Source organism: Schistocerca nitens, chromosome 7 (assembly GCF_023898315.1).
Source record: "Schistocerca nitens isolate TAMUIC-IGC-003100 chromosome 7, iqSchNite1.1, whole genome shotgun sequence".
NCBI classification, from domain to species: domain Eukaryota; kingdom Metazoa; phylum Arthropoda; class Insecta; order Orthoptera; family Acrididae; genus Schistocerca; species Schistocerca nitens.
In genome coordinates this window covers 465,861,468-465,877,906 of record NC_064620.1, presented here as the reverse complement: position 1 = coordinate 465,877,906, position 16,439 = coordinate 465,861,468, and the positions used below count along the sequence as shown (strand labels likewise).

Below are 16,439 nucleotides of genomic sequence, written 5' to 3'. Positions count from 1 at the left end.
AGAACTCGAAGACAGAGAAGAGTTAAAAAAGGACTGTGCATCAGTACCAATGGACATCATAGAAGACAGCAAAATACAAGCACGTGGAAAAAGGGCTAAAGAAAAAGACACCATACAGAAACGGAGGTCCAAAACTAAAAATTAAATGGCCTTCGAAATATTGCTTTGGCGGATGAAAAGTAAAACGCGGTCAACAGCCCGCTCGTCATTTACTAAAACAGCCGATAACTCAGATGGCAAACCCAAGCGGAAAAAAAAAAAAGGCATTCCGTCAGGAAGTGGCGGACAGTTAAAACTTGGACGCAATGTGTGCAAAGTGGTGGGGTAGTGCCACTTATCAAATGTCGATGGCTGAAAAGGCAGTGCCGGACGGAGTGGCCGAGCGGTTTTAGGCGCTACAGTCTGGAACCGCGCGACCGCTACGGTCGCAGGTTCGAATCCTGCCTCGGGCATGGATGTGTGTGATGTCCTTAGGTTAGTTAGGTTTAAGTAGTTCTAAGTTCTAGGGGACTGATGACCTCAGAAGTCAAGTCCCATAGTGTTCAGAGCCATTTGAACCATTTTTTTTAAAGGCAGTGCCCAATAATCAGCCTATTTAAAATGACCTCCTCCCGGCTATCAAGTCTGATGCTGATGTTTTACTGCATCTACTGCGAAAATCTAATAAGCGACAAACTTTTTTTCTTGCTCCACTTTGTGGGAGATGTCAGGGAGAAAAGGTTTCGTTAGGGTTATATGTAAGGTTTGTCGGAAGTCGGTAAGTGCTCTCAGTCTCAAAAACTGGATGAATAAACTCCGGGTATTAGCACGCCACGAGTTACGATGCCTTCACAGATAAACAGTATCTAATTGTAATACTTATTGTGTTAAACTTTTAATATAAGATTATACTTCTTAATGAGTAAATTATGAGAGCATTTTAAATTTTTTAATTCGGAAAATATTTACGCGAAATACTCAAAATCAAATTTTTGTTCCCCATGTGAGCAGTTAGATAGGCAGCCTGATCCCTGGTTTCGAGTTTCGGGATAGTTGCGTAGTATTACAGATGACGTCACGAACAAGCGAGTTCGATCCTTTAAAGGAACGGGGAGGGGATTGGGGGAAGGAGGCCTCAGTTGGCTGGGCTACAGCGCGAATTCCACCGAGCATTACGATCGAGGAGTTTACTAAACGAGGCCCGTCCGACGCGCTGACGACTGAGCTGACGTGTGGGCGTGGTGTGGGGGAGAATGAAGTGCGGCCCCCCCCCCTCCCCCCCCCCCCCGTCCATTCCACGCACGTCACGCAAATCAGTGCTAGTCGCCTAATGCTGTGTGCCAAATGGCGGAGCGTCGCAGGGTTCCATAAGCCCCGCGGCGCTTTGTCGGCAGTGACGTGCTGGCGATGTCATCGCGAGCGAGGGAGGATGGCGCTGAATCCAGGCAGGCGCGGGGCGGCCGGTATTCCGCGCTCGTCCGCCGGCAGCTATGTGACCTCTTTGCGACGCCAACAGCAGCCTTCCATTCACACTTCGGAGTCCGAAAGCTTCACAAGGCAGTCTCTCTATACTTGACGCAGTAGCGTACTGTTCCCCACTGCCCCTCACACGTCAAATTTGGTTATGTCATTTTTCTTTTGTTTCAACGAACACGCGTGAAGAGCGCTATCGCAAATAGCGAACGAACATGCGTAAAGAGCGCTATTGTAAATAGCGGAGATGCCCATAACGAACTTGTAGTACAAAGAATTGTACATTAACACGGAAGTGGAAAGATTTAGATAGAATTTAGTGGCAATGTGGTTAGTGAGTAGGGGCGCACCACCCCTTGTTAGATGACAGCTCCACACGATTAGCCTTGGGAGGCTAACAAGGAAACCACGCGGCAATCTGACCTTTTTTTTTGTGGTGCTTCAAGTTCAGAAGTGCTCATTAATAAAACGGACAAACTGCAGGGACGGACTGCTAACTGGCAATGGAGACAGAAGGGTCATGTAGACATGTGTCCGGAAATGGACGGTGTGCATGTAACGACAACAAATCGTGCTGGAACACGATACGGAGCTGCATCACGTCCACGTAACAATGGGATGCAATGCACATGTTCACGTCGCACCATGGATTATTACACTCTTTTGCACGTTCCGACTGCTCTCAGAATAGCGTCACAGGGGTCGCGAACACGCTGTTGAAAGGTCTCCACGTCAAAAACTGGTTCAACACTCTTCAGAGGTAAAAATCCACGGGGTGTAACTCCGATAATCTTGCAGGCCATGCTACAGGGCCTCCGCGTTCTATGTAACGTCTGGGGAAGATGTTGAGATGTCGGCGAACTGTAATGCGGAAGTGGTGTGGTGCTCCGTCATGCGGAACCACATAACCTGTCGTATTGTCAAAGGCGCACTCTGAAGCAGCCCAGCAGACTATTCTACAGAAAGTCCAGGTACGTTCCTCCACTGAGCGTTGCGGAATAGTAACCGGTGGAAGTATGTGGTTGCCAAGAATCCCCGCCCACGCATTGATGCTGAACCGATGCTGATGAGACGCCTCAACCATTACACGAAGATTTTATGTCGCCCACAGATGACGATTATACAGATTGATGTCAGTTCTGGTAAAAGTTGCTTCGTCGGTGAAGAGGACTGATGACAGAAATATCATAATTGTGATTGTATGGCGCAAAAACCATCGACAAAATCCTTCACGTAAAGGGGAGTCCGCTGCTGATAATCCTTGTACTCGTTGCAGGTGATAGGGATAACAGCGGTTGTCAAGCAGAATAAACATAATCGTAATCTGACTTGCACGATATTGGTGGGCCACTTGTCTGGAGCTTGTACTAAGGTTCGTCTCAATATCCTGTAGAAAAGGTTCAAATGGCTCTGAGCACTATGGGACTAAATATCTATGGTCATCAGTCCCCTAGAACTTAGAACTACTTAAACCTAACCAACCTAAGGACATCACACACATCCATGCCCGAGGCAGGATTCGAACCTGCGACCGTAGCAGTCGCGCGGCTCCGGACTGAGCGCCTAGAACCGCTAGACCACCGCGGCCGGCAATATCCTGTAGAATCTGGCCCTCCAGATCTGGTGCACGCACAGTCCACCGTCTCCCTGCACGTTTGTCTCTCTGAAAGGACTCTTGATAACACAAACGGCCAGAAAGGTATTAAATTGTTGTGTGATGTGGTTTGTGTGTGAGAGGATACTTATTTTGGTACAACCGTGCTGCCTCTCGAACCATTTCCATCTGCTTGACCGTACACAAACATCATCTCGGCTTGTTCCCGACTTGAATACAGGACCATTTTGCTGATTACAGTAGGCTGCATCAATACACAGCAGGCAACACTCAAGGAACACAAAGCACGTGGTTAGAGGAATTTTCATTCGTCAGCAAGTCTGCTGTTGCAACTACGCATTTCCAGACAAATGATCATAGCACCTTTTTTCCTCCATTTGCAGTATGTTCTCCGTTCCTGCAGTTTGTCGGTTTTCAAATGGTTCAAATAGCTCTGAGCACTATGGGACTTACATCTGAGGTCATCAGTCCCCTAGACTTAGAACTACTTAAACCTAAGGACATGACACACATCCATGCCCGAGGCAGGATTCGAACCTGCGACCGTAGCATTGTCGGTTTCATTAATATTCTCCCTGTAAAAACTTCCCAAAGCAGTTCAATACAGCTCTCAAAAACCCTCGAGAAAACCGATTTTGAAGTTTTCCTAGTATCTTTAATACCCTTATGTAAAGTCGTTTTTTCGACGGGCAGCTGTGGTACAGCCCTTGCCAGTCGTGTGTGGTCCAGGTTTGTTTTCTGGCCGCAGTTTTTAAACAAGGGTGCATGTTACACAGACATTTCCATGGAGAATAAATTCTACAAAGACAAAAAACGTAATTTGTAATGTTATTTTTAATGTAAAGAAACTTGATTAACTACCTTTTACAAAAAGTCAGTAATTAAGAACTTATATTTGCAGTGACAACTGGATTTTTATGTGCAATATATAATTAGAAATAAGAAGACATGGATTTTACATAAAAATGACTTAGGTATTTTTAATTGCAAATATTTGATGTTCTATGAAGTTTCGGTACTGCAGCCGGATCGCGTTCATTTCTTGCCACAATAACTCGGCTGGCAACCGTCCAGCCATCTTCAGGTGAGTGTCCGCCATTGGAGACTGTTAGTTCACGTGTCGGCTTTATAGCAAAAATTGGCGCGGAAACGCATGCGCACTCGCGGCCGTTACAGGAGAGACCTCTATCGAAATGCGACCCCTCTGCAAATACAGTTCCGTCTGTGGCGCGCAGGCGCATGCGTATAGGTGAAACTACATGTAGCCCTTTGTCGGAATGCGCGCTCAATGAAATGTTTTCTCTCAGAAGAAATTATATTCAGTACGCCGGGACAACTTCAAGAAACACATATATTTTATATTTAAATGATGTATTACAGATATAAAAACAGCCAACCGGTTGCAACAAAATTTCACTTTTACCAGGTTTCGACACCGACTATGACTGTCTTCATCAGAAAATCGGCAATTACATGTAGTAACTGACGAACATATTTAAGAGCAATAGCGCTCTCGTCACATAAAACAATTCATTGTTGTTGTTGTGGTCTTCAGTCCTGAGACTGGTTTGTTGCAGCTCGCCATGCTACTCTGTCCTGTGCAAGCTTCTTCATCTCCCAGTACCTACTGCAACCTACATCCTTCTGAATCTGCTTAGTGTATTCATCTCTTGGTCTCCCTCTACGATTTTTACCCTCCACGCTGCCCTCCAATGCTAAATTTGTGATCCCTTGATGCCTCAAAACATGTCCTACCAACCGATCCCTTCTTCTAGTCAAGTTGTGCCACAAACTTCTCTTCTCCCCAATCCTATTCAATACCTCCTCATTAGTTACGTGATCTACCCACCTTATCTTCAGCATTCTTCTGTAGCACCACATTTCGAAAGCTTCTATTCTCTTCTTGTCCAAACTAGTTATCGTCCATGTTTCACTTCCACACATGGCTACACTCCATACAAATACTTTCAGAAACGACTTGCTGACACTTAAATCTATACTCGATGTTAACAAATTTCTCTTCTTCAGTAACGATTTCCTTGCCATTGCCAGTCTACATTTTATATCCTCTCTACTTCGACCATCATCAGTTATTTTACTCCCTAAATAGCAAAACTCCTTTAATACTTTAAGTGTCTCATTTCCTAATCTAATCCCCTTAGCATCACCTGATTTAATTTGACTACATTCCATTATCCTCGTTTTGCTTTTGTTGATGTTCATCTTATATCCTCCTTTCAAGACACTGTCCATTCCGTTCAACTGCTCTTCCAAGTCCTTTGCTGTCTCTGACAATTACAATGTCATCGGCGAACCTAAAAGTTTTTACTTCTTCTCCATGAATTTTAATACCTACTCCGAATTTTTCTTTTGTTTCCTTTACTGCTTGCTCAATATACAGATTGAATAACATCGGGGAGAGGCTACAACCCTGTCTCACTCCCTTCCCAACCACTGCTTCACTTTCATGCCCCTCGACTCTTATAACTGCCATCTGGTTTCTGTACAAATTGTAAATAGCCTTTCGCTCCCTGTATTTTACCCCTGCCACCTTTAGAATTTGAAAGAGAGTATTCCAGTCAACATTGTCAAAAGCTTTGTCTAAGTCTACAAATGCTAGAAACGTAGGTTTGCCTTTCCTTAATCTTTCTTCTAAGATAAGTCGTAAGGTTAGTATTGCCTCACGTGTTCCAACATTTCTACGGAATCCAAACTGATCTTCCCCGAGGTGCGCTTCTACCAGTTCAATTCATTAAGGCGTTAATATTAAAACCTTATAAAATCAAGGACACTGAAACTGATGCAAATACGGTAACTGTCAGTAAAACAGTAGCTACATGAGACCCGTAGCACGGCACACGCTGCTAACGCCTCCAAAAGGTAAGAGTCTCTGGTGGTAGCATCAGATGCCTCAGCGTCATGTGCTGGGCTACGAGAGCCATTACTGGCAGTTACCAGCTTTGTGTCAGTTTCAATGTCTTTAATTTTATGTACTTTTAATAGTAACGCCTCAACGAAAAATTTTATTTGACTAGAACATTATTGCTCTTAAATTTGTTCGTCTACTACTACATGTAATCATGGATCTTGTGATGAACGACACTCATAATCAGTATCGAAACCTCCTAAAAGTAATATTTTGTTGCAGTCGGTTGGCAGTTTTTATAGCTACCATAATATTGTACGGTTGCTGTCATACAGGCACGTTTAAAATTATTAAATGACGTAGCTACTCGAGCAGAACGGATGAAACGTAAAAAAATAATGACCAAAACAAACTCTGCCCAATCATTACCCGTCTCGAGAGCTATTGATTTTTTACATCTTCATGTACTTTACGTATCACAGAAATACTCACATAACATTCACCTTTGTTTAAAAAGTTGCGTTGGCCGGGAATCTAAGCCATGCACACCACGTGGCAGGAAGCATTAACATTGCCACTCCGCCTCAGGAAAATTCGACCTTACTTTAGGATACTAAACACTTTTGGAAAACTTCAAAGTCGACTTCCCCGTGAATCTTTAAGTTGCAAACGCCATTTGTGATTGATAAATTGATATCTGAGCTTCGCATACCATAAATATAACAAATTACAAAAATCAGATTGTGTCTGTGCCGTTAGTGGTAAAAAGCCTTGTAAAATAGAAAAAAAGACATCCTGACGGATGTCATCCACTGTCTTTTGCTAATATGCAATTTAATAAAGTAGAATTTTCTAGAGAAACTGTTGTGGTGGTGGGTCATATTGTACAAAAAAATGTAATGTTGTCAATGTAGTCCATAACATGCGTAACCATGTGATACCTACGGCCATAACTCAGAGGCGGGGAGAGCGGGACATTGGAGACTCATTCGCATTCGGACAACACCATGAAACTACGGTTGTACGTTAATTCGTCCAGCGGATACAGGTCTTCTGCACTCGTCGATCTACAAGGTGCATTATCACAAGAGAAGCGTCAAATCCCTCTTTAAAAGCTAACATATGCTGGAAGATCATATTTGCACCGCAATCGTTTAATCCCGGCAAACGGAAAGCAATGAAACAGGTGTCACTGTCGCTAAAAAATTGAAGCTGCTACAAAGATATAACATGTCAAGACTGGATGGACTGTCTGTTCAGTTTTACTTGAGTTTGCAGAAGATACGACCATATGATGTATACTCCGAAATGAGGCGTTCTTGATTAATGGTAGCATACACTGTATGATTGTTAGGAGATAAGGTAATTTCGATGTGTCCCGGGAAGTCTGATATCAGCGGTCATGTCCTCCGTCTAAAGAACCTATTTTCAGAAAAGAGTAGTTGCAGTTGCATGTGGTGGTGTGAATTTATCTGCTGTCCCATAAATACACACGTTAGGAAGTTGATGAATAATAATGTAAACACTTAAGTTTACATTTCTCGTAGTAGGTGTGATAAATGTGTCCCAGAATTGTGATCCATTTACCAAGCGTGCTACTTGAAATTGTGATCTATTTACCACGTCCCTCAGAGACAGTCGCGTCTGTTAATTACCTGACAGTTGTCTTCTGAAGCGACACGCAGTCAAATGAAGGCACAAAACCACTGTATGGAAAACTTCAGGTCAAAGAAATCTGCCTCTGTCTTCGAGAGTCTAGAGACGCCGTATAATGGCTTGCCGAGAATTCATGTCAATGGTACGGCTTTGGGTCCGATTCAGCACGCAAGGGAGTCTTTCCACGTATCTATGTTTCTAAAAACACTAATATCAAAAATAGCGTCTGCTGAAACAGATAATAAGAAAGCTAGATGTGGCGGAGAACCTTACCTAACAGTCGGCACCGTGAACGTTCATTTCTTTTTTTAAATGACTTCATATTCACCACCGACTGTACTGTTTATTACAATACACATTGTTGCGATTTCGTCTTAAGATCATTTTTAAACCATGAAAACACACGTAAATAAAGAATTAAAAATTATGTGAATCTCTATAGCTATATACACACTCGGTATGTGACGGATGCGATAAAAACTCATGAAACGGTTTCTTTCTTCTAGTCTTGCATAATATAACGGTCAAACGTCCTGTCGTACGGCTAACGAAAATAACGCTTGCTATCAGTGAAAATGCAAAACAAAAAAATTCAACGAAAACTTTAGACAATCAAACAGGACAGCAAGTACTTGAAATGACAACGATGTATACCGTTATTGTCTTATCTTCGAAGATATCTGAACTGGTAATACTGACTGACCTTTAAATAAGTGTTCTTTATTTGACAGAGCGTTTTTAGACATTTCTGAAGTTGTAATTTATCAGTCAGTCGACCCTCTTCAGAAACCCAGATCAAGAAAAAGTGCTGCAAGAGAAGTTTTGGTCTGTAAGCTGGTCGGACAATCCCTAATAAAAATACTGAGAGATTTACTCACTGCCAAAACAGCTTACTTAACACCCGAAAGGATACCACTGTGAAAAATGCTTAAAGTCACGTAATAAGAAATCAATGTATCTCTCTTCATTAAATGATAACGTAGTATGTTACTGAAATTGATTATAATGGGTACAGTTATACACGTATATTAATAAGGGAAATCATTGGCCTCTTTGTAGTAGTGACTGTGGCCCTTTCATGACAAAAACACTATTTGTTGGGACCGTTATACACGTTATCAGAATAACTACAAAGCATTTTTGCAAAAGACGTTTTCTACCAGGTCTGTTATTAAATGCATTTATTCACAACAGCTGTTTGAGAGTATTATGTACTAAATCAGTGCTCAGTCGTTGCTTTCAAGAGGGCACTGTCCTCATGTCAATCATGTTTATATGTTTCATATGCATAATAAGACGGGAGTCTTCATCACCTATAAAAAAAAAAAGAAGGATGTGGCACTTTATGTAATAGGTCTATTTTCTTAACGAGTTCACCCCATCTGCACTCTTGATTTCTTCTCGCATATTTGCGCGGAACGAAATCAAGACTCCCTAGAAATTACACACTAGAGTATTGATCAGAATTTTCATAGCCAAACGAAGAGTATGGAATGGACAACTGGGGTACTGAACTGACCACCGTGAGGTCTAGTTCTGCAAATAAGAAAGCTTGATTGCTTGAAAATAATCTGAGTAATTAAGAAAAAATAGTAATTTGAGGGAAATACTTCACGGACAGCTGTTACTTGCTATAGAAATGAAGTGTCAAAAAGTTCCTCTCTTCAAGCTCTATCTATTTTTCGCTAAAGAAGTTACATTGATGTACAAATTGTGGAATCTTGCTTTCGTGTGGCAAGGAGTATAAAATTAGAGCATCAACTGAAACCACATTTTTTTCTCTTTCTCTTTCTCTTGGTCTATATATGCATTAATAATAATAGAATACCGACTGATATTTAAATGTACTATATTTTTAGTTCTCTGAGACAAACTTAAAAATGAAAAAAATTGAAAAAAGTCTAATTTTTTTTGTGAAATGATTCGTCTAAAACTAAGAAATAAAGAGATCAGAAAAAATATTTGATGCTCCTCATATGCCGCGCATGACTTCAAGCATAATTTCACCACACGTCAAATCTTACTCTAATCTATTTTATTTCTTGCTTATAGACAAAGAATTCCCTAAAACATTGGACCGTTTTCTTTAACTTTTTTCACTATGCATCTACATTATATAATATTGGACAAGACGTAGAGAGCTGGGCATCTGATATTGGCAGAATATGCCGAAATCGCGATTTTGAATAAACACATCTAAAAACAGTACATACGAAAACGTCGTCATTTATAAAATATTGCAGGACTATCGACTCAAGTAAACAGGGAATAAAATATTACACAAGCGAATGATCTTTGCAGGGAGTTATAATAGAGACATTAGAAACTTTTGCACAGTGCTTAATAACTTGGTGTCGGTGACGACATAAAAGAGTGTAAAGTCAGTACTAATGGATGGCTATATGTGGATCATGTTGTGGAAGCAACCGAACAATAAAAAGAAATTTGCAGTGTACTTGATATGATGAAAATCTAGGTGACAAGAAGCTCCCTTCCACACTTGGTTAAGGGCGCCTCGTGCTTTCTTGTTCTCGTGCCAGCTCAGCAGATGGTGAAAGAGCTGTCAGAATGTGAGGGGAAAACACGTGGAGCATTTGCTGAGGCGGCTGATCTTGGACTGCAGGGACGCCCAGAAGCGGCAAATGGAGCTAATCACTCACTGGGGCTCCTCGCCTTGACGCCTCAGAGTGACACGTCACTGACTCACTCAGCGCCTCCTTCTCTCTGCTGCAACACACACACACACACACACACACACACAGACGTAAACTATTCATTACTCTGATATTAACTTTGATAGAGACCGCAGTACGTAACCTTCAAACTTGGACTTGCCATACAAGAAGCTGGAACTAAGAATAAGCTAAGAAAATTTGATCGACAGCTGCAACGCTTACGTCAGTAGCGTGAACTTGGAACAAGAACGGAAAATTGTTGCTAAGGCGTTTCGATGCAGAGTAAACCAGTACCAGCAAAAAATTTATAAACGCATGAACCTCGTACAAACGCTGACAATTGCACTTGATACCTTTAGTTCCATAACCCGTGTTTTTTCACTGAATACGTGGCACCAGTTCCTTCAGCAGAACTAAATATTAGGATTTCTGTGAACAATGAAAGCAGTGTCCAATTCTTGGGAGTGAAAAAAAAAAATCCGCGATAGAAAGTAAGAAAACGCATTTATCTCACACAAGGAAATAATTTTTCTTTCTGTATTTCTGACAGTATAACAGTTACATCTAAGCAGCACTTTAGGAGTTCGGAATATTAAATGAAGCTTATGGAATGCAAATATGGATCCCCTGGAAGATGAACAATTTTTTCACAGATACTTTCACCATAGTTTTTATCGCTAGCTACAAAACTCCATTTTACCTATTTATATATTTTTATTTACCAAACTCCGCACTATGTTATTAGGTCATAAGTTCGACAATATATTCCAGGTATGTGTTGGCGCTTAACGTAGCGAATCCTCCAAGTTAAAGAAGTGTAACAAATGGGGACAAATCATCTTTCCTACCTGGGGGACCACAGTCATACAGAATTTTTTGAAAGAAACTTCCAGCTGACAGTTAATTGTTCATTTACTTTATACAATGATGATTTCGGCTTTATAGCCACGTTGAAATGTTAAAATACGTCTGACTTGCCTATGACATGTCATCGTCGAAATAACATATTTCTGATCTTATCGACCAGATGTCGTATTAAAGGATTGCAGGATCGATATGTTCTCGTATCCTGCAATACGACAAATTGGTCTGTAAGATCAGAAATATGTTTTTTCGACGATGACATGTCACAGACAGGTCAGATATATTTTAACATTTCAACATTCAACTGAGAATGGCTATAAGCCGAAATCATGATTCGCAAAATAAATGAACAATTGACAGTCAAATGGAGGAAATTTCATTAAAAAAATAAAGTAATGACACAGATTTTTTTCACTAGCAATCTCACGAAATTTGGAATGTTGCACACTTCCCAATATTCACACCAAACGTTGATTTATGTGTATGGATCTGTGGCAGTTTTCGCCTCACACAGAAATTCTGTAGATCTACATTTATACTCTGCCGTTACCGAATGGTGTATCGATAGGAATACTTCTGGTAACATTGACATTTCATCACCTGAATTGCCATTCGTGGTACACGTATGGGAAGAAATTCTTCTGGTTTTCTTGTCACTGTCAATTCGAGAGGAGTGTGGGGGTGGAAGTAATATGTGTCATACTATTTTTGGAAAGTGTGCTCTTTGAATTTTTAACAATAAACTTTCCGTGAGCGTAAAGGCAACATTAGACGCGTTAGATTTTTGTAGCGTGGTGAGGAATGTGGGTAATGAGATGAAAGATCGCTTTCTACTTCACAAACCCAACTTAGGAGAGGCCAAACTGGACTACATCGTTTGCAGTTGGCGCCCATATTTGGTGGCTTTTATATTAGAACTTACGTGCTATGAACGTACGCTATTTCACAGCATTGGGACATTGAGAACTCTAAAAAAAATTTTCTTTTTTGTTTGATTTGCTATACATAAGGGTAAGTTTAATATCGTCGGTTAAAGTCTTCAGGACATAGTAAGACCGGCAACTACTGTAGTGCATAGAGGAGCGGATTATGAAATGAAAGGATGCCAGTTCGCATCATACTCTCTGCAAATATATTTTAATACCCTTGTCGTTTTCTCTAAGATTCTACGATTTTCTTACTAGTTTAATAAAAGTTTTGGAATATTCGATGTTATATATAAAGGGCGTTCACCGTTCACGAATGAATTTCTTCGAGCTAGTGAACGTGCCAGGGGACATGGTCTCAAATGCAAGACCGCTGTCTATGCCATTGGCTGATCCCTCGAAATTCAGTACAGTGTATACTGTTGACAACATGGTTAGCATTAGGACAAAGGAGCAAATGTGCGTTTTAATACACGCAGGGAAAAAGAAGCCATGTTTGTACAATATTAAAAGTAGCAATTACCGCAATAAACTTCGCCGAAGACTGGTGTTTTTCTGTGTTGTTGATAAAATTCGTTAGACTGGAGTTAATGACGTCAAAGGAACGCCAAAATAATTTTTAAATTTAGGTAACAATTCGTTGTTCAATCCATCTATGTGTTCACAGCCTTCTTCGTGATTTTCGCCGGTAATCTTCCGCGATCGCTAACAGAGCAATCGTAGACTATTTTACGCGCATCGAATTTCGTAAACAAAGCTTCCCGCGTGCGTACCAGATATAGCCGAAAACTGCTGCTGGAACGCACTATAGTTGTAAATTACGTTGAACAGCTCGTTCCGTGTGGTGTAAAAGCTCGTTTCTGACGTACCCTAACCAGGCTGAAAATTATGTTTCTATATCTACACGATTACTCTGCGCTTCACACTATTTCTCTACCGCTCCACTCTCTAATAGTAAATGGAGAAAATGAACTGCACGAGCTTTGATCCCTATTTTATTACGACGGTCATTTCTTTCTATATCGACGAGAGTCAACAAAGTATTTTCACATTGGGAGGAGACATTGATGATTGAAATTTCATGGAAATACATACCCTAACGAAAAACGCCTTTGTTTTAATAACTGCTATCCCGTTTTGTGATAAAACAAAACTAACTGCCCTTCTTTACTGTGCAGCTGTACTCCAGAGGACATCGGACAAGGGTAGAGCAGACAGTCTCTTTTAAGTAGATTTGTTGCGTCTTCTAAGTTTTCTGGCAATAAAATGCAGTATTCGGTTCGCCTGTCGCATTACATTTTCTATGCGACGGTTTTAATTTAAACTGTTCTGTATTGTAATATCTAGGTATTTACAACGTTGGATCGACAACCTTCACTTTATGTGACTTCCGGTATAACCGAAATTTAACCGATTTATTTGTTATTCAAGTGAAGAAGTTCACACTTATTATTATTCAGAGTCAATAGCCACTTTAGTTACAGTAAAGATATCTTGTCTAAATCATTTCTCAATTAATTTTGATCTTCTGAGGACTTTACGAGAAAGTAGCCGACGGTATCATCTGCAAAAAGTCTAATACGACTTCTCAGATTGTCTCCTAAATCATTTATGTAGGTGGTATATGTGGTAACATGTATCGATAACACCCTACCAGCGTATCATAGTTGGCAACGGAATTGCAAGTTTCCGTCTGACCCAATAGTGCACGCCCACTGAGCCACGCCTGCAGCAGATACAGTACGGACAGCGGTAGCTTCTCAACCCACTTGCACATCGAGTCTCATGGCTACGACACCATTGCTCGTGCTTACTGCAGTAAGTCTCATTCTATTTGTATATATGAAGATGGTATATGTTCTTTCGGACATGTCCGAAAGAACAGAGACCATCTTCATATCGTTAAGTCTAACCAGCCATTGACCTCCTTCTTCCGTGCTGGATGCACACGCATTGCCCGAACGCTTACAGGACTCGGGAAGATTGTCTGCCGCGAGTAATGAGTATAATGGGCAGGGGCACTACGAATGTAGTGTGTGGACATTAAGTTGGGAATGTGGGTCTCACGGGGAGCGTGCAAGGCATTAATACCTGCAGTCGCACTGTCCTCTGTGCCCTCGGGGGCTCAGATGGATAGAGCGTCTGCCTTGTAAGCAGGAGATCCCGGGTTCGAGTCCCGGTCGGGGCACACATTTTCAACTGTCCCCATTGATGTATATCAACGCCTGTCGACAGATTAGGGTCTTTATTTAACTATCATTTCATTCTATTTGCTGTGGTATCAGCTGGACTCGTATTCTTGCTGCATTATTTGAAATGAGTCTTCGTTCTCTTGGAAAAATACAAGTTAAATAAATCTTCTGTTTGCTTTGTTAACGTGCTCGCTAATCATTTCTGCTCCTGTCCAGATTTTCTATGATGACAGTTACTATACCACTCTGTAGACCACCTCTCCTTACTGTTGCGTATGATGTACACAACAGTATAAATTCTTCACAATATTTTGATCTCTTCTTCTACGATCACTAACACAGCTAGCGACGTAGCTTATTATTCGCGCGTCCAATTTAGTAAACAACTTTTGAGTTTGCGCACCAGATATAGCCGACAACTGCCGCTGGAGAGGGCAGCGATCGCAAATCATGTTGCGGAGCACGCTCCGTGTGATTATCAGCTCATTTCTGACCGTACCGCCCGCATCTCGTGGTCGTGCGGTAGCGTTCTCGCTTCCCACGCCCGGGTTCCCGGGTTCGATTCACGGCGGGGTCAGGGATTTTCTCTGCCTCGTGATGGCTGGGTGTTGTGTGCTGTCCTTAGGTTAGTTAGGTTTAAGTAGTTCTAAGTTCTAGGGGACTGATGACCATAGATGTTAAGTCCCATAGTGCTCAGAGCCATTTGAACGAATCTGACCGTACACTAGTCACACTCAAAGTGGTTCACGATGAAAAAAACGTTCCAAGTGAGACCAGTAAATGGCTACACAGGATTACTGAAATGGCGTGGGAGTCGGGACAGGTTCCATCAGACTGGACGAAAGCAGTAATCACACCAAACTTCAAGCATGGAAACAGAAAAGATTGTAACAACTACAGCGGTATCTCTTTAATCAGCGTTGTGGGGAAAATCTTCTCAGGTATTGTTGAAAGGAAAGTGCGAGTATTAGTTGAGGATAAACTGGATGAAAATCAGTGTGGGTTTAGGCCTTTTAGAGGTTGTCAGGACCAGAGCTTTAGCTTACGGCAAATAATGGAGAAGTGTTACGAGTGGAACAAGGAATTGTATCTATGCTTTATAGATCTAGAAAAGGCATGTGACCGGGTTCCTAGGAGGAAGTTATTGTCTGTTCTACGAGATGCGGAATAGGAGGCAAACTTCTGGAAGCAATTAAAGGTCTTTACATAGATATCAGGCAGCAGTTAGAGTTGACGGTAAATTGAGTTCATGGTTCTGAGTAGTTTCTGGGGTAAGACAAGGCTGCAACCTGTCTCCACTGTTGTTCACATTATTTATGGATCATATGTTGAAAACAGTGGACTTGCTGGGTGAGATTAAGATATGTGAACACAAAATAAGCAGTCTCGCATATGCGATGACTTAGTTGTGATGGAAGATTCGATTGAAAGTTTGCAAAGTAATATTTCAGAGCTAGATCAGAGATGTAAGGACTGTGATATGAAGATTAGCATCTCCAAAACGAAAGTAATGTCAGTGGGAAAGAGATATAAACGGATCGAGTGCCAAATAGGAGGAACAAAGTTAGAACAGTCGGACGGTTTCAAGTACTTAGGATGCATATTCTCACAGGATGGCAACATAGTGAAAGAACTGGAAGCGAGGTGTAGCAAAGCTAATGCAGTGAGCGCTCTGCTACGATCTACTCTCTTCGGCAAGAAGGAAGTCAGTACCAAGACTAAGTTATCTGTGCACCGTTCAATCTTTCGACCAACTTTGTCGTATGGGAGCGAAAGATGGGTGGATTCAGGTTACCTTATCAATAAGGTTGAGGTCACGGATCTGAAAGTAGCTAGGATGATTACAGGTACTAGTAGATGGGAACAATGGCAGGAGGGTGTCCACAATGAGGAAATCAAAGAAAAACTGGGAATGAACTCTATAGATGTAGCAGTCAGGTAGGGGCATGTTACACGAATGGGAGAAGCAAGGTTACCCAAGAGATTCATGGGTTCAGCATTAGAGGGTAGGAGGAGTCGGGGTAGACCAAGGAGAAGGTACCTGGATTCGGTAAAGAACGATTTTGAAGTAATTGGCTTAACATCAGAAGAGGCACCAATGTTAGCACTGATTAGGGGATCATGGAGGAATTTTATAAGGAGGACTATGCTCCAGACTGAACGCTGAAAGTCATACTTAGTCTTAAATGGTGG

The 16,439-nt window shown here is 41.5% G+C and overlaps 1 non-coding gene across 1 annotated transcript; it reads left to right on the top strand.

Moving 5' to 3' along the window:
- The first annotated feature begins 14,167 nt into the window (after positions 1-14,167).
- Trnat-ugu (transfer RNA threonine (anticodon UGU)) lies at positions 14,168-14,242 on the top strand. Its single transcript has one exon. It is a non-coding gene; the product is annotated as a tRNA-Thr (tRNA).
- The last annotated feature ends 2,197 nt before the right edge of the window (positions 14,243-16,439 follow it).